At 37.7% G+C, this 21962-nt stretch overlaps 1 protein-coding gene and 1 long non-coding RNA gene across 2 annotated transcripts in view; both read left to right on the forward strand.

The window, feature by feature from the left end:
• The window catches only part of TMEM135 (transmembrane protein 135), a 158043-nt gene that overhangs the window by 108780 nt on the left and 27301 nt on the right, over positions 1-21962 (forward strand). The window lies entirely within an intron of this gene.
• LOC128784125 (uncharacterized) lies at positions 1213-20645 on the forward strand. The gene is made up of 2 exons (XR_008429368.1): positions 1213-2782; positions 20403-20645. It is a non-coding gene; the product is annotated as an uncharacterized LOC128784125 (long non-coding RNA).

A 21962-nucleotide genomic window follows, 5' to 3' on the forward strand; every position in this document is an offset into this window, starting at 1 on the left:
AAAGTGTTTACCTGCAAGGTGATCTGGTGGTAACAGGAGAAGCTTTTGAGGGCTAAAATTTCAGGCGTCTCTGTCCAGAGCCATCCCCAGTGGAAGAAAAAGAGGGTCTCCTCCCTGTCTTTAGGTTTTGTCAGTCAATCACAAAGGGCTTTTGTACTGCTAGCATATTGATGTGTCTGGGCTTTGGCTGTTTATCATCTTCCTGTCATCCTTAAATGCAAAATAAAAGAAAGGAAATAGCTTCTGGTTCTCAGGCTTTGAGAATAAACTGCTTGTGGCTGCTGGGGACCTCGGCGTCCCAGCTGCCCTGGAATGCCTTCTGTGGGGATGTGATCACTGGCAGTATCTCACATCACCCCTGTAGCTCCCAGGCACTGGCCAGAACAAGGCTGATATTACAAGTCAGATGATGAAAAAGCAATTGAGGTTCACAGATTCGATTTCTGTCTTTGATCCTGGCATTAAAGTACCAAGCTCTGTGAGTGGAAGTACAGTGCAGACAAGATTTCTGGTTGCTTTAATCCCACTGCTAAAAAGATCCATTCACAGGATGTAGGGATTGTCTTGTATTTTTGCAGGATTTCAGAACTGTTAGATGTATTTTATCTATGTTTTTTTTGCCAGCACTACAAGCAAATAGGTTTTTTTCTTCCTTATGTAAAATAATTTTTCTGTATGATTTTTCTTATGTGGGTACTGTATAGTAAAGATTTGGCAGCTTATTGGCTTACCCTTTTACATACATTTGAGACACTTTACATTTTACATAGAGAGTACTAAAGGAGAAGATTTAAGTCTTCCGCCAAAGGTCAGAGACAAAATTTGTGTGCCTTCGAGCCATAGAGTTCCAGTCTAGTTCTTAAATCACAAGGCTATCTCTCCTGCATTCTTGTTACAGGACATAATTTAACTTTGAAAAGTGGGGCATGGTACAGAATTGCTGCCAGAGAATTAGGTAGGAAGTATATATTATATAGAACCATAGAAGGAGGCAAGAGACAAGGATATTTTGCAGGATAGTGTTGAATGCTTTGCACAAGTCCAGGCAGGTGACATCACTCACTCTTACTTTATCCACTGTAACACCATTGTGAAAGGCCACCAGATTGGTCAGGCATAATTTACCCTTAGCGAAGCCATGTTGGCTCTCAGCAGTCACCACTTTGTCTTTCATGTACCTTAGCATAGTTTCCTGGGGGATCTCCTCCATGATCTTGCCAGGCACTTAGGTGGGACTGGCTGGCCTGTGTTCCCTGGATCTTCCTTTTTTTCTTTTTTAAAAGTGGGAAATTTGTTTCCCCTTTTCCAGTCACTGGGAACTTGCTCAACTGCTCAGATAGGATGGAAAGTGGCTTAGCTACTTCATCTGTCAGTTTCCTCAGGATCTGTGGATGAATCTCCTCAGGTTCTATGAATTTGTGCATCTTCAGGTTCCAAAGATGGTCTTGAACTTTATCTTTTCCTATACCAGATGGCTCTTCCATCTCCCAGTCCCTGACTTTTCTTTGTGCAACTCAGGCGATGTTGCTGGAGCACTTGATGATGAAGACTAGGGCAAAAAGGTCACTGAATACCTCATTTTTCTCCAAATGCCATGTAACCATGTCTCTCATTTCCTTCTAGAGAGGGCCTACATTTCCCCTTGTTTTCTTTTTATCACCAGTGTACCTACAGAACATTTTCTTGTTGCCCCTGGTGTCTCTGGCCAGATTTAATTCTCTCAGGGGTTTCTCTTTCCTAACCTCATCCCTGGCTGCTTAGGCAATTTCTCTGTATTTCTTTCAGGCTATGTGTCCTTGCTACCATCCTCTGTAGGCTTTTTGTTTGTTTGTTTGAGTTTGCCTAGGAGCACTTTGTTCATCCATGCAGGCCTCCAGGCGTTTTTGCTGAACTTCCTCTTTGGCATGCATCACTCCTAAACTTGAAGGACATGATCTTTGAATATCAGCCAGATTTCTTAAGGCCTCCAGGACCTTATCCCATGGTATTATACAAAACAGATCCCTGAAGAGGCCAAAGTCTGCTCTCCTGAAGGGTATTGAGCTTGCTGTGTGTCCTCCTTGCTGCCATAAGGATCTTGAACCCCACTACTTTATGGTCACAGCAGCCCGGGCTGCCCTTGAGCTTCACATCCCCCACCAGTCCTGTCTTGGTGAGAATAGTGCAGCATAGCTCCTGTCCTCGTTGGTTCCTCTATCACTTGGAGAAGGAAATTATCATCAACACATTCTGTTCTCCTTACTCCTCTTGTTTTCTTTGCTGTGCCAGCTCAGCTTAATTTCTTTTGCCCATTTGTTGCCTATCAGTTCTTCCTGGTTTTGCTGCTGCTGCTCTCTTAAAAATAGTTACCTAATAGTTTTGCTGAGCTGAGGGTCTGTGTAGTTGCTTGTTTAATTAGAAAAGAACATTTTCCCCTGACATTAAAGAAAGAGAGATCCCTTTGAGTAGCAGTTAGGAAAAATTTAAGAGCCATCAATGTATTAGCAAAATCCACCTATGAAAGGAGAGTGACATCAGGAAATTAATATAATGTTTACAAGATGACTATAGAGTTCAGAAATCCCTGCTTGTCATTTGAATATTACCTGTGTCTATTTGATTGCTACAGTCTTTTGTGGCAAGACTGAGTGGTTGCAGATACCAGTGTGGTCATGAAATACAAGTCCTGAATTGGTAACTCACACTCATCACATGTTTCTGATTTGATAGCAGACAGGGCAGAAAATCTCCATTTCATGAAAAGCAGAAGGCAATTACATTACATTAGAGTCTACATGTTTTGGTAGGTATTTTAAAAATAAACAATCTTTCTGTTTATGTAAGGGTTGCACGTGATCAAATATTTTACATTTAACTACTGTGCAAATTGAATATATATTTGTAGTCCAAAGACTGCAGTCCCAAATACCCAAATATGGCTTTTAGCATATGACATTTGTATTTCATTTTAGAAAAAGGCATATTTTTAACTACAGGCATTGGAAATACTTGAAATTCTGTTCCTGTGAGCTAATTGCTGACTAGAATAGGAAAATAAGAGCTACTTTGTGGTTAGATGCTTGTGGTCTTTCTTTTGGCTTTTGGCCCTTAGATAAAATGTCAGAGAAAGCACAGTAATGGATAATGGCATCTATCAGTGTACCCTGGACATAATTTGAAGTCTGTCAAATGTCTGCTACTTTATAAACATTGATTTACATAGTTCTTCATTCTACCATCTGCTTATTTGGTTTGAAGAGTATAAATTATGTCATAGATGATTTTCACAGACATGCTTCAGTTCATAAAGTCTCAATTTCACAGAAAAAGAAACTGCTGCAAGAAAAACCAGTTTCTTCTGTGAAACTGAGACTTTATGGGCCATTTCAAATACTCTAAAGAATGAGACATTCTTTATTCTCTTTCATATGTTTGATACATTGACTAGAAACCATAATGAGGAAAGGTCTCTAGTCTTAGATTTTTTGCCTAAATAAACCTTACCATGAACAAACCAGATCTGATTAATATAATAATAAACTCTAATTCAGATTCTGACTCTACTCTTACATTAATACCAAACAAACCATGGTTCTCATAATCAAGTGAGACTATGTTTCATTTTAATTAACTTGTAAAAAAACTTGGATTTCACTTATGGTGTGAATACGATAATTAAGAAGTAAGATAATCATATATTAATAAGACAATATAAGTAGATATGTCATGGTTTGATATGGAAGTGAGGAAAACCCTGAAAAAAATTTAAGTTAGAACAGTCATATTTGAGTATTTGCTGAAAGCTGTAAGATAAATGCATTTTATATTTAAGTCTGTTTTGTTAAGTAGGTGGGATATCTTAGGTGTTTTAAATAGTAATTTTCTGATATGCTGGAGGTTTTTCCCTATGAATTTGAATGAAAACATATTTATTTTTTTTCAATGAGACATTACAGCATTGTTTAGCCCAGGATCATACAAATGTCAAAAATTCTGGCATGATTCCTCAAATGCACTCTTTGAAAACACTTCGAAGAAACAAGGAGGTGAATAACAGTGTGCACAGTTATTGGTGAAGAATGAATTGTGTCAAGTCAATCTGGCTTCCCTCTGTGAAGATTAGAGGCTTCGTTGATTCAGAAGTAATAGAGGATATCATGTATCTTCAGTAAATCTTGAGACAGACTCTCATGTGACATTCTCATAGGAATGGCCAGAAAGTACATTGTAGAAAAAAACCCTCCTACTTAAAACTGGCTGAAAAACCTGAGTACTGAATTTACCATCAGAGTGGAAGGAATAATATTGGTTCCATCCACAGATTTAATATCAAGCTCTTAGTAATCATCCTGATCATTATTAAGTTGTTGAACAATAAGACCAAACCTGTCTTCCAAGATGTCTGGCTTTTTCCACAGTTTTAATGAATATGTCATTCAGAGCAATTTGGCAAATTGGAAAATACTCCCAAAATATACAATGCAAATTGGTGGAAAGTTCTGTACTTTAGAAGAAAGAATCAACTGTACGGATGGAGAATTTTGAACCTCTTTGTGGGTAACAGCTCTTCATAGCAGTGTGTAGGAATTAGATGGCAACCTGAACATTAGTCAAAGCACCGAGAGATGTGGAAAACAGCAATTTTAATTGGGTGTATGTGGCTGGTGGCTGGATGGACACAGCCAGAGAGTTGTCATCAATGGCTTTGTGTCCAGTTGGAGGCCGGTGATGAGTGGTGTCCCTCACAGCTCTGTCTTGGAACATAACTCTGTTAGTGGTCTTTATCAATGAGACTGAGTGCACTTCCATCCCTGGAAGTGTTCCAGGCCAGGCTGGATGGGACTTTGAGCAACTTGGTCTAATTGAAGATGTCCCCTCCCAGTCAGGTTGGAAGTAGACGATCTTTAAAGTCCCTTCCAGGCCAAAACATTCTCTGATTCTATGATGATATAAATAAGAGTGCAGCATACAAAGCATGTGAAGTTACCACTGATCTCTCCTTAGTGTCAGCAATGTCAGCTGCAGTAACAAAATTATCTATACATGGACACATTGTGCAGAGCCAGAGCACAATGGAAGTGATCAGACATTTATAGACCACATTGTTTGAGAAACTTAAAATTACTTGAAATGTTTTGTTTACTCTAGAAAGATGTTAAGCTGATCATAGTCTCTCATGTGTGCAGTACTTCTGTAATGAGGACAAGAATAAAGAACTTTCTTTTGGGTAAAAAGCAAAAGGAGTAATAGTCTAAAATTGCAGGGTCTGGACATGGGTTAGAAATAATTATATTTGAGAAACTTTCTAATATTAATACTCACCAAATAGTGAGGGATGGTTTGATGACCAGGGTTGACATAAAGGGTAGAGCTGCAGTCCTTGTTTTTCATGGAAAAGTTGATGGCTATTTGAAATTTATTCTGTAATTTTATGTCATTATTCTATATAACCTGTGGTCTAAGTTCAAGTGTTATTATGACCCTATCCCTGAGAGTGCATGTTGATTCCAAGCGCAGGAGAACTCAAGTGGGCTGGCATTCATACATGGAGACTAAATGGCTGGTGTCGAACTAACATGGAAATTTTGGTATTTATATTGGATTTTTAAAAAACAGTGATTTCTGCTCCCTGCAGGAACTGTTCTTGCATAAGGCATGAGCCATCACTCCTAAAAGAGAATCTATTGGAAATAGCCTAGGTGCCAAAGAACAGTAGATTGTATTTAGTGGTAGAATTTCTGAGGAAGGACGGCTGGCAAAATAAATATGCCACTGAAGCAACCAAAGGTCAGCTGTAGAGAGGAAGATGATGTGTTGAGGACACCTTTGATGTGCTGGAACACCTTTGTGGCTTCATGCAATGTGAACGTGTGATAGCTGTCATAGGCTGGGTCTCTATCCATGTTTGTATGCATTTCTTCCAGGAGTGCAAGGTCTCCTGAAGAAAGAAAGAAAAGATACATGATTGTAGCGCAGGTCTTTATTTAGCAGCTGCTATAGAAGGCTTTTGAAATCTTGAAATCTCATCAATTGTGTGATGGAAATACCAAGGAACTTCAGATTTTTCCAATTATTCATTTCCTGGTTTAGAATATCTTTTCTCACTCTGTTGCTGTATGAAGACTTAACTAAAGAGATAACTGCCTATAGCACTTGAGGAAAAACTGAAGTGATAAAATGCTTGAAACCAGAATGTATAAATAAATAGAAAAGCTTCTTTCTGAAATTCTGCTTTGAGTTCATTCTTCTAATTTTATAAAGATCAGTTGATAAAATAAGATAAGAAAGTGATTTGATTTGTCCCTGTCCTTTAGAAAAGTTAAACATTAGACACAACTAGAAGGTAGCACTATTAGGTTTTCAGCATGTGTCACCTTCCAAAGCTGACTTAAAATTGGAAATTGGAATTTAACTTATCCTCTGTTGTCACTCTGTAATAAAGACTGACAGGTTACTGATAATTTCTTGCTGATGCATCTCTTCTCACAGGGACAAACAAAGGGTAAGCCTTGTGCTGAAAGCAAAGCTTTCAAATAGTTTGAGAGGTTTGGGGCTTTATTTGTGGCTTCTGATAAGACTGTGAATGTTTTGACTGTACTGAGTGTGCTGTGAGTAGGTGACAGGGCAGTGTCAGTTTGAGTTATATCAGCACGACCCACCCAAGCAGTTCTAGTCTAAAGAGTCATATTAGAAATACAATGGAAATCATATTGAATAAAATGTAAAACCATTGACTGCTCTAGACCACTATCAAAATGTTTTATTGGGTGTTATAAAGTGCTTGAGTGTGTTTTAAGAGTGATGAACATAAAGGGAAAGTGCAGGAATAAATTATTTGAGTTTCTTAACCATTATCCCTGCTTTTTTCTTTGGCAATATAAAGAACATTTGCTTGCATTTTATGTTTGATAAGCTAAAGTTGATAAGCTAAAGTTGAAGATGTGATCATTTACAGTAGGTTCACTGTTAATCTGCTGTCAGTTGTCTTTAGGAAGCATAGAGCAACTTACCCAGGAGTTATTCTTGTGATTTACAAAAGCAGCCTGGTGCTTCTTTGTTGCATCTTGGCCTCTCAGCGCGCCCTTATTTCAGACACATTCAATTCACAGACAGCTACTATTAACTTTAAAAATACAAAAGACTAATTTTATGCATAATTCTGTGCATATCCCTCTTTAAAGTGCCCTTGCAATCAAGTAGCATAGCAGCAATTAATAGAATGTTGAACATGCCACCTGGTACTCAGAATTATAGATAACACTGTGACTGATATGCACATTTGTGCTCACATGTATCTGTTGACAAGCAGTTATCTAGGTTTCAATGAGAGGCATTAAAGAAAAATGCAGCATTTCTCAGGAAAGAGAAAATGAATATAAAGTAAATTTTCTTTTGAATATTCTTAGTCTCATTAAATAATGTACTCAAAAGTGGAAATGCCTGCACTTTCAGTTCCATTTCAATTGTAATTTTAAAGAGGTCCTCTGGCATTGGATCTGCACATGCATTTTAAGACTTTAATTTATATTACTATATTAATTTAATATAAAGTAAACAAGATTTTGGAAAACAACCAAAGCTGTGATGGTATGTTTTAGGATCTGGGAACTATTTGGTTGACTGCTTTCTGCTAAATTAGATTTAAAATGTGCATTTCTGTTATTTGCCCTCTAATTGGTACCTCTCCATTCCTCCTTGTAAATCACAACTTCAGCTGAAACTATTCTTTGACTTTGAGCAAAAATAGTTTGTATATAAGTATTATATTTTGTGTATATGTATGTATATATTCAGAAGCCCTCTATTACTTGAAATAACTTAAGATTCCATGTTAGGGAAGAGTTGGTGTTTTAAATTCTCAGAGCACCAAGATGAGATTTGCAAATACTTAAGTGCGTGGTCTTGTTTTTTCCAGTCTTTTCTTCTCTGTTCTACAGATTACACATAAAGAAGTCATCTATTTAGAGGGGCTTTTCAGGAAACTGGAAATGTTTAACCCTTAATTCTGTACAGGGTATCCTATGTCCATTAGATCAGTCCTGGAGGTTTCCTTTCCCCAAATGAGATGGTCTGGTAGGCTTGTGATTTTTCTGTAATTTTATTTTATTTGCAAAAGCAGGGAATGAAGAAAAAGCCCCCACACCCTTTAGCATTTCAGAAGGTGTCTGATAATGTAGAGATAAAATCAATTCAGGTCTCAAGGGCTTTAAGGTGTGTGCAATGTAGGATAATTTCTCACTTCCACAAGTGCTCCTTGGCACACAGTGTGCCGCTAGTCTGCTGGTAAACCTCAGGGTGCTAGTTACACATAGCTCTTACTCTGCCACTGGGTAGAGTGAGCTTTTGGAGCTTTTTTTTTTTTTTTTTTTTTTTTCCACTTAGCTGGAAATGATTACCTGGCATACTTGACATTCATCTCAAGAACCCAACACCTTCCCTCTTCTGCTTAGCATCTCTTCTCCTGTGCTTTGCTCTTTTCATCTTATGTCAGATCTAATTTGGTGCAGATATCTTGTTTTAGATATCTTGGTAGGTAGAAGATAGATAACCTCATCTCCATTTTTATATTGACAAAGGTTTTCCAGAAATCTCCTATTTACCTAAAAGTTTTCAAGTACCATTACTTTAAAATGTGCACTCAAATGTCCTTTTTGAGTTGCAATTTTCATATCATTTATTTAGTGTTGTGTGAGAATTGCAGCTTTAAAGATAAAGACAGGTAAAAGAAAAAGAAAGTTTAATTAACTACGTCTGTCGTTTAGTGCCATTGCATGATAGTGTTTCAAAAGGCATTGCCACTTAATGTTCATTTAAGGTTTTTAAAGACTTAACAGTAAATTCCTTTTTCTTTTTAAACATCAGATGTTGTAGTTCTACAATGACATTTCCTGATTTTTAAGAACTGTTTTGATATTGAGTATGCTAGCAACTAAAAAAAAAGTTGTGGAAAGAGAAATAATTATTTAAATAATTATTTTCATTTTCTTTTTAGTTAAAGTATTCTTTACTGTTATTTGTTAAAATAATATATAAGCACTTTTTTAGATTTATTTATTAAAAAATTATTGAAGTGGAATATTGCCTGAATTCATTTGCCTGGTGTTTTAAAAGTAACTCTTGGGAATTGGATATTGAATCTGATATAATCTCAGGTGGTTTCTGATGTGGATGTTTAACAAAGAGGAAGAAGTTGCTTAGTTTTCACAGTCAAGTAAGTTGGTAGTTGATGGTGAATACGTTGGTTCCCTCCAGCTTGAGCAAGACTCAGTTAAACAAAATATTCATTGTTTTCTTTGCATAATTGTGTAATGAATATTTCCTAAGTAACACCCTATAAAACCTCAGGCATTCTTGGATATATAGAGGAAAGAATTGTTTGCATTGTGTATAGTACTTCTGTAACTAGGTAATTGTCTCTCCCTTATACTAACTGCCAGAGTTGCTTAAGGTGGTACATTAGACATGAAATGGAGCTGTAAGGATCAAATTGAGCTTAATTTGAGGAAAACCAAAGGGGAAGTAGGGCTGCAAACTCAAGTCTTTCCAGAGTCAGTGAAGTGGCAGGTGGGAAGCAGAGCAGCTCTGGTCCTCAGCCTTGTGGCACCCACCTGTGAAGGGAAGATCAGGGACCCCTGAGGAGTCTGGAGCTCCTGGTGCTCCAAAGGCCTCACAAGTTACAGCTTTGGAAATCTGTCTGTAATGCTCATTAAGAAAATATGTCCTGAGCCTGGAAAATGCTGATGTTGTCCTCCATATGTGAAGGACAAGGGATGGGGGTTTTCTCTTGAGCAGAATAACAGGAAATTTCTTTGGATCGTTATACTTTTTTTTTTTTTTTTTTTGCGTTTGTTTTAAAAGGTGATGTCAGTGGGCTCCTGGCTGTGCAAGGCTAGAGAGTTCTTCGAGCTCTCTGAGCATTGGCAGTTGCAGTTACTGTCATTTGTGTATGACTGGCTGTGTCTGACCTGCATGAGCGTGGTTGAGACAGAATTCAGGAAGAATGCTCAAGGACTAGCTGTCTCTCTTGCTACATTTATTTAATTCAGTAATTAAATCAAGCTTTTCTGAGGTTAAGGATTTTATTTTACTGTCTGATACAGTATGAACTGTTTATCTCACAAAATGTTTAAATTCAGGCCTAAATTAAGATCTAAGAGATGATTATATTTTTTAATAAAAATTTGTATTTTCTAAAAAATTTTTATTTTTTCTAAAATATTTGTATTTTTTCTAAAATTTGTTTTTTTTTTTTTTAATGTGCAGAATAAGGTAAGTGAGCAACTCGAATAAAATTCAGTGTTTAAAACTGAGCATTGAGCAAGCTAAACACATGTTCAAATGTTACACAGATTCTTCCAAGGTTATGAGCATACATAGAAATCATTGTACTGGAACAGATCAATGATTCATCCAGTCCTGCTGAGAAGCACTGGTGAAGCATGCCAAAACATAAATCAAGGACTTGATCAGGATTTCAGGTCTGTCACACAATGCTTAACCCAGCTGGAGACCTGGCAGCAGAGTGCAAATCATGGGTGACTGATCTCCCCCCACCTCCATCTTCCTGCCCCACAGGAGGTCTCATTCCTTCATTGAGTTGAAGTCTCAGTGCTAGAAGGTGCTTGCAGAAAAATCCCTCCCAGTCTTCTGGGAGGCCACTGCTTGTGAGCCCTTGCTCTGTACTTGCAAGGTGGGACTGTGTGGCTGGGGTGCCTGTTAGAGCCAGGTCTGTGCCACAGGCCTTCTGTACTGACCTGCCTTCCTTCCCCAGAGCCAAGGACATAGCTCCTTGCTCTCCTATCTCTGCAGAGTCTTGGAAGATGGAAAAATGATAGCTTGTGTAGTTGGGGGCAGGGGGACAACGAATGTCAAACTTACTGTTTTGTTAAGGTCATGATGTGTTTCAATTCTGCTAATAAACAAGCATTTGCCCCGTTCCTTGGAGGAAGATGCTCAAGTGGTGCCTTCTAAATGGCAGAGTATGGCACTTAGAGTGTGAAGCGTGTCTTGTGAAGGTGCAAACCAACCTCCACGGATCTGCTGTAGTCACAAGAAACAGGAGCAGTCTTTGTATGAGGCCCTGTCGTGTGTAAACCAGTCTGATAATGGTTGGGGGTATGGCTGGTCATGAACCTAGGATATACATGTAGGATCTACAGTTGATCTAGCATCTATTCAGTTGTGACAGAGCTGGTTCCTGAGTAGTCCATGCTGTGAAAGGTTCTGAATCCTTCTTTGGGGAATGGAAGAGAAGGAATTTCCCTTTCCATCTTTGAAGCAATTAGGAGAAAACATTATTAACTTAGTTAAAGCCTGACTGCTGTAGGTTGAGGAAATATAGAGGAAGCCACGTAGAAGCCTTCCTGCAAGGCTACCCTATCCCTTTCAGGGGTGGGAAATTCCTTGGTATTGAAGAAGTGAGTGTTGTCAGTGGTGATGATCTGAGTGGAGGCATCCAGAGAGTCCTCTGTTAGGCTCAACTGGAGTCCCTCATGGACAGCTGTGGTCTGTGGCACACAGACCATGTGCATGGCCTGCTGTGGTCTCTGGCAATGGCATGGTTGGTGAATACCCAGCAGTGCTATTGCTGCATGGGTGTGGTTGGAGATCTCAGAGCAGGCGCTGTTCTGGTGCATTTAAATTTAAGTTGTTTGGGTTTCAAAGCTGCTTGAAAAGCATAGGGTGAAATTGACCTGTTAGTGGATGCCAGTGGAAAGATGCAGCACAAGTCAAGGTAAGTGTTGTTGACATGCTTGTAGAAGGTAACAGATTTTAGGTAAATTCCTCATTCTTCCACCAAACACTATTTTTTTAAACGATAAGTCCATGACAGTGTTTCTTTAAATATAATGTTTGACTGGTGGTTGTCAGGCAGCATGGGATTTTAATGGTTTAATATGGATACTTACCACACAGTTGAAGGTGACATAATGTGGGTTTTGGTCTCAGAAAATTAAATACTCTATTTAGCAGATTTACCTTGGAAATACCAGTAATACAGAAGGATAAAATATTCTCTTAACGCTTACTAGGACTACAGAATTGTTTCCTGTGTTAAAAATCAGTTATAATTGGGAACTATGAAATATAAAACAGAAATTCAAACCAGTGTATTTATAAGATACATAATTAGAAGTGTGGTATGACTTGACAAGATTGGATTGGATGGAATGTTAATTTTGGATTACGCTTAGGAACTCATGTAGTGTTAAATAAGCCTGAGGTGCTGTGAAGATGATTGAAGCACTACACAGATGTTCATATTATTGAAAATATGATTTCATGACAGAAAATATCTTACAGAAGGTAGTAGCCTGATATTTTGATTTCTTCAGCGATTTATGGCACGACTCAGTTTCACAGCTCTTTTCTTCCTTGTCAGATTTTTCCTGGCTTCAGCAGAGTTCTGTCTACACCTTGCACATAGCTAATTTTACAGAGGGAGAGCTGCCTTTTTTTTTTTTTTTTTCTCTCCATAGGGCATGATGAAAAAAAGACTTTTGATCTGTTTATGAAACTATATAAAACCAGTGCCTTCTGACTTTATATCTGCTCATCCAGTTGTAATAATAGTTTTACTGAAGTGATCTGCTATCTTAAATGGAAGAGGCAGGTGGATGTCAGCGATACACACCCAGCAGTAGATGTGGAGGAACAGTACTGTCAGACACTACCCTGTGATTTTATTGCAAAAGTGGATGTAATTTATTGTTTGAGGAAAAGAAAGCAGCAAAATATTATTTTGGAGGTGAGCCAATTCATATATTCTTGGACATTACACAGACCACCCAGATCTGAAGCCATCTTTTATGTCTCTTAAATCTAAATAGATTCAACTGAGCACTGAGCTGCCTGCTGAGGCCAGCAGAACGCTTAGGGAAGGAAAATCTACTTTTTAATTTCCCTTTCTTTTCACATCTTCCTTAGTGAAAGGTTTTACAGCAAATAAGTCTGATGAGTTTTCGGAATAAGGAATAAGAAGATTTGCTTATCAGAAGTGTGGTTCCTTGCTGAGCATTAAGTTTGCTTACTCTAGGTAATGGGTATGATCCTGCAGTACAATCTTCTTCCAGCCATGTCTCTGTGTTGCCACAGTGTGGGCACAGCATCTAACAAATTGTATCCCTCGGTACAGGTACCTCTACTAAAGGACAAGACCAGAAAAAAAAAGTGTGTGTGAAAATTTATATGTGTATCATTGGTGACTTTGTTTCATAAAGGAATTTGACAAAATTTAATGAAATTCCATGCCTTTCTGGCATGCCCTGTTGAATGATAGGGTGGCCCACCAGATGTTCTCCAGTTTAAAAAGCGCCATTTAAAAAAATCAACAGTGAAAAAAAAGGTAGATTTCTCTGATGTTGGGAACCTCATTTAAGAATGAGAAAAATGTGAATGTCCCAAATTGTAATGCTTTACTGTTTCATTCTGGTCTTACCTGCAAATGAAATATGGTCTTCATAATGTTTGCTTTTATGTTGTGACATAAAAGTCACTGACAAGCTCTTTCTCAGCTAACCTTGAGAAAAATCCTTTTTTCAAATAATACCAAAGAACCAGCATCCAACAGCTAATTTTCCATTGTTATATTTTCTGATTTTTTTTTGAGACCCATCTTGGAGAAATGAGTCAGTTTTTGCCAGTAAAGTGAATAATTCTTTTGGTTTACATAAATGAATAGATGTGCAAGCTGGTGCAATATTTTGGTTTTTCAGCTAACACTGGAGTCTGAGGAGTAATTTATAATGTACATTATATTTAATTTATATAAACATCCACAGTTAGATTTTTGCATAAATGTATTATGGAGTGTGGGTTTTCTTTGTAAAGCACTTACAGCTCAAATAATCACAATTCATTAAAGCATTGATTAAGGCAATCTGGCAAACAAACTCTATGGTACTTTCTTCTGGCTTTATATAATTTTGTGGTGTTTCCTTGAATGTTTTGCAAAAGAGAAAACACTGTAGCTGTGGTATATCTGTTAAGAAAAATGACTCATGTAAATTTTAAAACTGCTCATTTAATGAGATTTTAATCAACAAATGGTGTGATTTTCAAATTCATTGTGTATTTAAATTTGAGCTGCTTTATGCTGGCAGAATGGGGCAATCTGAGGGCAAAAAAGGGTAAAAAAGTGATATATGAGAATCTCCATTTCAAAATATAATGGATTGAATTTAATATGCGACTTTTGAAATTCATATTGTGAACATATGTTAATAGAAACTTCCCGCAAAAACAGATGATGAGATGTGAAAAAGATAAGAGTCGGTGAAAGCTTGTTTTTCTTCAATGTATCTTTTTCAGGTTAGCCTTTTAACAGACATCATTTCTATCAGAGGAGATAACTCTAAGACCTCATGTATTAGTCAAGTGAAATCCTGACTGTGTTTCACCTGGTTTTTAAAGGATGTTACCTGCAGCACTCCCTTGTGTTTCTGCCAGTCTCTTTCCGAAGGAAGCTTTGAATCCTAGAGGCAGTTTTGGTCATATTTGTAAAAGCATAAAGGTCCCAAACATACAGCAGATTCTGTTTTTTTCATAACAATAGGCAGTTGTGTAGACAAGACAGGTGTGCTGGTGATCACATGCTCCTGGATGAACTCAGGCCTTTGTAGACCTCTGAGGGTGTTGCACTCATGGAATATGATTGCTCTGCACATTTCCCAGGAATCATGCTCCGTGAATTCATTTGCTCCTGGAAAAAATTGTTGCTTTAACTGTTCATGAAAAAAACAAAATTGATTTAGCCTAACAGGTTTTAAACAACTTTGCCACTCTCCTGTTGAAGTTGAATGGGGATGATAAAAAAAAAACCCTGTCTAACCAATAATAAAGGGCATTTAAAAGTCTGGTGTTTTCCTTGTCTCTAAAAGGGTAACTGTTTATGTGCACTCTTCTCAGTATAGATTATTTTTTAAAACTATTAATAACAAAAAAAGGAAAACAACATTTTTTGAAAAAAAAACCAACCAAACAAAAAACCCTGTAAGGCAGAGAAGTTCATCAAGTTATGGTTTGATGTGCTGGCAAGTTAGATAAAGTAGCAATAAAAATGCTTACTGTGTGCAGATACTCAAAATCTGAGTTGTGTAAGACATGGCTTTGATGTTTCAGAACAAAAAGTTGGTTAATATTGTTTGACAAGAAGCTCAACGTATCCTTGCAATGTGCCCTTACAGCCCAGAAAGCCAACCATCCAAAGCAGTGTGGGCAGCAGGGCAAGGCAGGGGATTCTGCCCCTTAGCTCTGCTCTGGTGAGACCCCACCTGCAGTGCTGTGTCCAGATCTGGGGTCCCAGCACAGGAAAGATGTGAACCTGTTGGAGAGAATCCAGAGAGGATTCATAGAGATGATCATAGAGCAGGAGCACCTCTCTTGTGAAGACAGGCTGAGAGAGATGGGATTGTTCAGCTTGGAGAAGAGAAGGCTCCATGGTGAGCTTATAGCACCTTCCAGGGACTTCTTACAAGGGCGTGTAAGGATAGGACAAGGGGGAATGGCTTTACGCTGAAAGAGAATGGATTTAATTAGATAGAAGGAAGAAATTCTTTATTATGAGGGCGGTGAAGCACTGGCACAGGTTTTCCAGACAAGCTGTGGCTGCCCCATCCCTGGAAATGTTCAAGGCCAGGTTGAATGGGGCTCTTGGCAACCTGGTTTAGTGGAAGGTGTCCCTGCCTATAATTAGAAGAGTATGAACTAGATAAGCTATAAGGTACCTTCGGATACAAATATTTCTTTAAGCCTGTGATTGTTAATTTTTAGTTTAAATTCATTTGGGACACAATTTCAGTATAACTTTTAAAGTTATTACTGTTTGTAGCAATGCAAATTTTGTATTGATGGAACAGCAAGAAAAAAACTACATACAAACCTCAAAAAACAAACTGTAATATGCATGTCTGGTAAGAGAGTCTGAATCCTACAGGAGGGCAGATAAATCTGATAAGATACAAGATGTCTTTTCTTCCATCGCCTCTCTCTCTGGCTTGAATATACAAAACACCAGGAGATTTGTACGTGCACTGCTCCTCTGTGGAAACCTCTCCTGGCAAGCCAGTAGGTTTAATGAAGAGGTGCAGCACTACTCTTTTTATTTGACACCACCACTACACAGCCTCTTGCATCTTCGTGAGCCTTCCATGTGAGGAAGGGTGTTCTGCAGCCCCTGTTACCCATTTGCAAGGCATAAGAAGGTATGGAACCGAGTCTAGATCAAACTGTATCAATTTCTCAAGAGAGAGCTAAAATGTGTGTCACCAAGTGCTCTGTAGAGCCTCTATGACTTGATCACTTAAATATTCTGAAGCTTCAAGGCACATGCTGCTTTGTCAAGCTTGTAGCTACAGGGTTCATTAGTTATCTGGACATCAGTGTGTCTTGCCTCTATCAAAAAGTCTTAATTCTGGAATATTTGCCCTGATAATAAGAATACACAACATTTTGGAGGATAACCTTCCAGAGAAGATTCATGTAATAATGTAATTCTGTGCACATGATAAACCAACACCAAAAAAACCACTATGGAAACTTTTTCTGAAACACCATTGAAAATGCTAACGCTATTCCTGGTGCAGATTGCTTGTAATCAAATTTCCTTTGCTCCTTATATTAAACTTTCTTGCATGTGTTTTCTTCTGGGCCGTAGGGATGGATCATGAATCCAAAAACGAGAAAAGAATTAATGAAGTACTCTTACTTACATGACTAAGACAGGCATTGCTTACTTTGTCCTTTCAAACTGCCAGTTTTAGACACATCTGCATGTTCTGCAAGATGTGGCTCTTGAAGAGGACATGACTCTAGGGCATTTAGACCTTACCATTACTAGTAGGATAAGCAATATGGCTAAAATGTTCTTCCTAATGGAGTCCAAAGTGATATTCCAGACTGCAGTGTGACCCCCAAAACTCTCTTGGCTGCGTTCCCCAGGTCAATTTTTCGCAAGCATGTTATGAAACACATTAATCTCTGAATGCCATATAATGTTGTTTTGCAAGCTAACAATGCACATATTTTTATGTATTTTGAAATGTATTTATAAAAGTAGTTATACTTGAAATACAGAACAAATAAGTGAATATAAAAAAACCTCAAAACATCCGAAATCCCCAGGCTCCACCCTTTGCTCCATCATAGATAAATCAACAGTGTAAAATTGTTGTTTTTCTCTAGAACAAAAGTTCACAGCTGTATTTAAAAGTATGCTGATGAAAAGTGATTCATAAGGTGAAGTAATCATTTTTATACAGTGCACTTGGCAGACTCCAGCCAAATTACACCATAAAAGAAATATTATATTTGACAGCAAACTGTTAGTGATGTGAAATTTGAGAATGAAAACTATCTGAAGACATACTTATGACTATGCTGCTCTCTGATGGTACCCTGTTTTTCTTGCCCAATTGTGGTCAGTATGTGTTTTTCCCATCTTTGTGAATTTGAGCTTTAGATAAATTTTTAACCTTCTTCTGTTGTAAATTAATTTGCATTTGTTTGGTTTAGACATAATTGGAGGCTATTACATCTGTCTGCTACAAATTGTTTACTACATAGAATTCTTACAAGCTAAATATAAAAGGAATGAAACTTTTAAAGTTTTGGGCTACCTTACAGGTGTTTAAATTACATCCATTTTATCTGTTGAATTTTTGTTTGAAAAGAGCATGATTCACCAAACTGCTATGTACATAATGCTAGATGACTTAAAACTGTAACAAATGATTACAGGGACTTAACAGAATGGGATAAACCTCTTTATTCCCTTTGGCATGAGTGACTTGGGAGCAAAAGGTTGCGACCTACAGGGTCAAGAATACTGTGTGGAGTTTTTGAGGGTAGTTGATTTATCAGACAATCCTATTCAGGCTCTGCTTTTCCACTGAAGCTGTCCTGATGCTCTGCAATTAGTAGACACCAGTTACCAAGGATGTTAATGCTCCTTCTGGGCTTTGTTTGTTTTGTTGTTTGTATAAAATACTGACTGGGGCTTCTGAGTGTGGAATTCACTTGCAAGTGATTTATTTTTTATCTTCAGGATGTGTTCCAGCTGTTTTGCTTTGGGTTGTTTTTTCTCTGGGAAATCAGGGTTTCAGATAGCAGTCAGAGTAGCAAGCTTCAAGAAGTTACAAGCAGTTCTCCTTAATAAATATTTCTTCTTAGATTGAGGGAATTTAGGTTCCTCTCTGTCATGAACTTTATTTCTATTTTTATTATCCTCAGAAAAAAATATTAATATATTACTTTTTTTAGGAATTAAATTAAACATTCATCAAGGATTTATAGGAACCTATTGAACAAAGTTAGAAGTGAGGATGTCACTACATCTGTGTATTCTAGGAAACCCGTGGGATATTTTACAAAAGAATGTGCCCTTGCTTAAGCTTCTCATTCAGAAATTAAACCCCTATTGATACATTAAAACAGACTCCTATTCATATGTTCCATATGATTTGTAGCATCCTAATCCTTGCCATGAATCCTTTCCTTATTCTCAGCATCGTAGACTGAAACAATCAATTCAAAACATGACTTCTTCATATTTTTTTTTTTAAACATCAGCTCTTGGTTGAATACAGTGCTAATCATCTCTTTTCACAAATGCTGGCAGTTTCCTAAATCCTGTTGAAGAGTAGTTTATTTTCAGTTATTCAAAAACTTGTCCTTTTTGCATATTTACCATGAATCTGCACATTCATGCAGCTACGTAATTTCATAAACCTTCAATTTCTTCCACTTTTACTAGTGTTTATACTTTTCTCCTTCAATCAGTGTATTTTAGGGGAAACATGTAAAATACTATTGTTTTTAAAAAAATATTGTATTTCTATTAGCCAGTGGAAAATAATGAATTTAATTAAATTTTAGCAAGTAATGGGTAGAATGAAAGACCATGCAGCTGCTACGTACTGCCTGGTTTACATACTTGTTAATAACTTGACTTCGATGTAGTTTTGTTGAACTGTGGTTGCCTTACAAAAGTAAAACTTTTGCTGTAGTTTCTTCCTGGATTACAAGTAAAATTCTGAAACCATAATGATCTTTTCCACAGCTGGCTAGTTTTCATAACTTTATTGCAAACAATTAAAATTATATAGGTCCAAGAATTAACATCTGCCATATGAAGTTAGGAACACTGTTCACATGACGTTGATGAGTATACTAAAGTAGTAAAAAAACCACCAAGAACATGCCACTAGAACTTGGATTCCTCTCTACCTAATAATTGCAAATTAAAAATTAAGCAGCCTTGTCTAATCTGCTTTCATGGCTTTGCAGTGTCCAAAGTAGTCCATGAGTCAGCATCAGGTGCAGTTAGAAAAAAAGACATGTTCTGGCTTGGGAAGAGATAGATGGAGGGATGTAATCCCCTGAAGAATACAGTCCAAATGTCCTGGCTATTACTCTAAACTTTTTCACTGGAAAGCTGTCAGAGCTGAAGGAACAGTTCATGGTGCAAATCTTTTGTCTGCTGATTTTCTTCCTTTCCTGTTAAAATGTGGAGTATTAGCAGGTCAAGTGGGCCAAAAATTTCCTTTGTGTACTACGCTCTTGCTTTACTTTGCCATATTTGGTTTGGTGCTTCTGTTGGAATTAAGGAGATGTGTCATCAGTAATCCCTGTTTATTTATTCTTACTAAACCTTTATAAAGGGAACACATCTTAGAAGCAAGACAGAAACATAAGATCTCTCCTGAAGCACTCTGTACAAGAGAACTCACAGGAGAAGGGGAGAAGGATGGCCAGCTTAACTGGATGGGTACAGGCACAGCCCACAGTTTCATATTGAGTCCTTGGTCTACCAGTCACATTTGACATTGTTTTTTACAAAATATTGACTTTGAAAAAAGTGCCTGGCACAGACCAGTAGAACAGTTAATTCCAGTTGGCTGCACATGTGTATCAAACACAGAAGTAGTGGCAGATGTGTTTTCTGGCCTTCCTGCAGTTGTCTCACAGTTGTGTTCCACAGCCAAGCCAGTTGTGTCGCTTCTCCAGATGTGGATTTTGTCCATGCGGATTTATTTACCTGGCTGTGCCTCTTCTTTGGGCTGATAACTGACTAGCACTGTTTTTCTTCATGAAGTTAAGCTCCAAAACTGAGTTTTACTTTTGGATAACAAACACAATGCAACACCTTCCGTTCCCAGGCCTGCTGGGATTGCAACCATATGAAGGTTTGTTTGCAAAGCCATTTTTATACGGCTTTATAGTTTCAACAACAACAAAGTACATTGAGCTTGCTGGCTAAATGTAAAATGAGGACAAGATTAGTTTTATTCTAGGAGGACAAATGGTCACATTTGTGACTTGAACATTAAAAGTGCATGAAAATTCCAATATGAAAGAGGTGAATTCAAAGTTAAAATCTGATTTTCTGGCTCTTGTTTACTATTTTTTGATTTTTTTTTTTTCAGCTGAAGGAACCAAGGGTTGACCAGGGGCTGATACTTTCTGGATTTTCATTTGCTGCAGGGATACTTTGTTATCAAGGACAAAGAAACTTTCAGAACAGCTTTACAGAATCTCCACTTTCCGTTCCCCCCTTAATAAGGTTATGCCGTTGGATTAAATTTTGGATATGTGAGGACATTTATGTTAAGTGTTGGCTCTATTTTTCAGTCTTTTAATGTAGAATAAAAAGACTTGAAGTCATGAGAGATTGTCTTATTTTCTCCCCATTCATGTCAAGTATCTGACTTTTATTTTTCTTTGAAGTCTTCAGTAATGGAAAGTCCATGACATCCTTAAGCAATCTATTCTTCACCATTTTTGTATAAGGGTTTTACAGAGTCTAATTGAATTTATCTTGATACAGTTTTGGTCCATTCCTTCTTCTCTCATCCACAAACATGAGGGAAACAGATTATTTGCTTTACTTTGTAGCAAACTTTAGTAGCAAAGACTTATTCACATATTGCTATTTTTTTCTCTCCCTTTTTTCCCTCTACCCTATTCTCCTTTGTGATGCACAAGACAATTTATTTCGGCTGATAAAGCTTGATAAATACAATAGAGCAAGACAACTCAGTGTTGTGCAAGTTGTAGCCTTTCTTTTGCATCCCAGATCTGCTTTTGTTTTTTAATGCTTCACAGTTCTTATCCTGTATTTGTGTGGTTGCTTGTTTCTACATACATATAATGCACATGCAGTTGATGAATAGCATCCTGTTTTTTTCCTGAGCCAATCTCTTCCACTTAATAAAATCATAGAATCACAGAATGGTTTGGGTTGAAAAGAGCCTTAAAGATCATCTAGTTCCTGCCTCCCTGCCATAGGCAGGGCCACTTTCCACTAAACCAGGTTGCTCAGAGCCCCATCCAACCTGACCTTGAACACTTCCGGGGATGAGGCATCCGCAGCTTCTCTGGGCAACCTGTAACAGTTTCTCACCATGCTCACAGGAATTTTTTTTCCTAATACTTAATCTGAACCTGCTCTCAGTTTAAATTTACTACCTCTTGTCCTAAGACTAAATGTTTTTCTAAATAGTCCCACTCTGGTTTTCTTGTAACCCCTTTAGGTATTAGAAGGTGATATGAGGTCTCCCCGAAGTCTTTTCCAGACTGAACAACCCCAACTCTCTCAGCCTGTTTTAGCAGCCCTTGTAGCCCTTTTCTGCTCAGTATTATCTGCAGATGTAATAGGCGTGCACTTTTTCCTCTGTCACCACTGTCACTACTGAAATAACTGAGTAGCAGACATCCAGAGTTGGTCCTTGTGGAGTACCACTTGGTCCTTCCAGTTTTTCAGGAAGCCATTGACAGCTGTTCTCTCACTACTCTTGTCTAACCAGTTTTGTATTCATTCTAGATATCTTCCGTTAGATTATGTTTCTGTGGTTGTTTTTGTAAGAAAATGTCACATGCTTTAGGTCCAAAACCTGAATTAAGTCAATAGCATATGACACATATTGCTTTGCATTCCTAGTCACAAAATGTGACCCAGTATTACAAGGATTTTTTTTTTTTTTTGA

The sequence above is a fragment of the Vidua chalybeata genome, chromosome 2, assembly GCF_026979565.1.
Source record: "Vidua chalybeata isolate OUT-0048 chromosome 2, bVidCha1 merged haplotype, whole genome shotgun sequence".
NCBI lineage: Eukaryota > Metazoa > Chordata > Aves > Passeriformes > Viduidae > Vidua > Vidua chalybeata.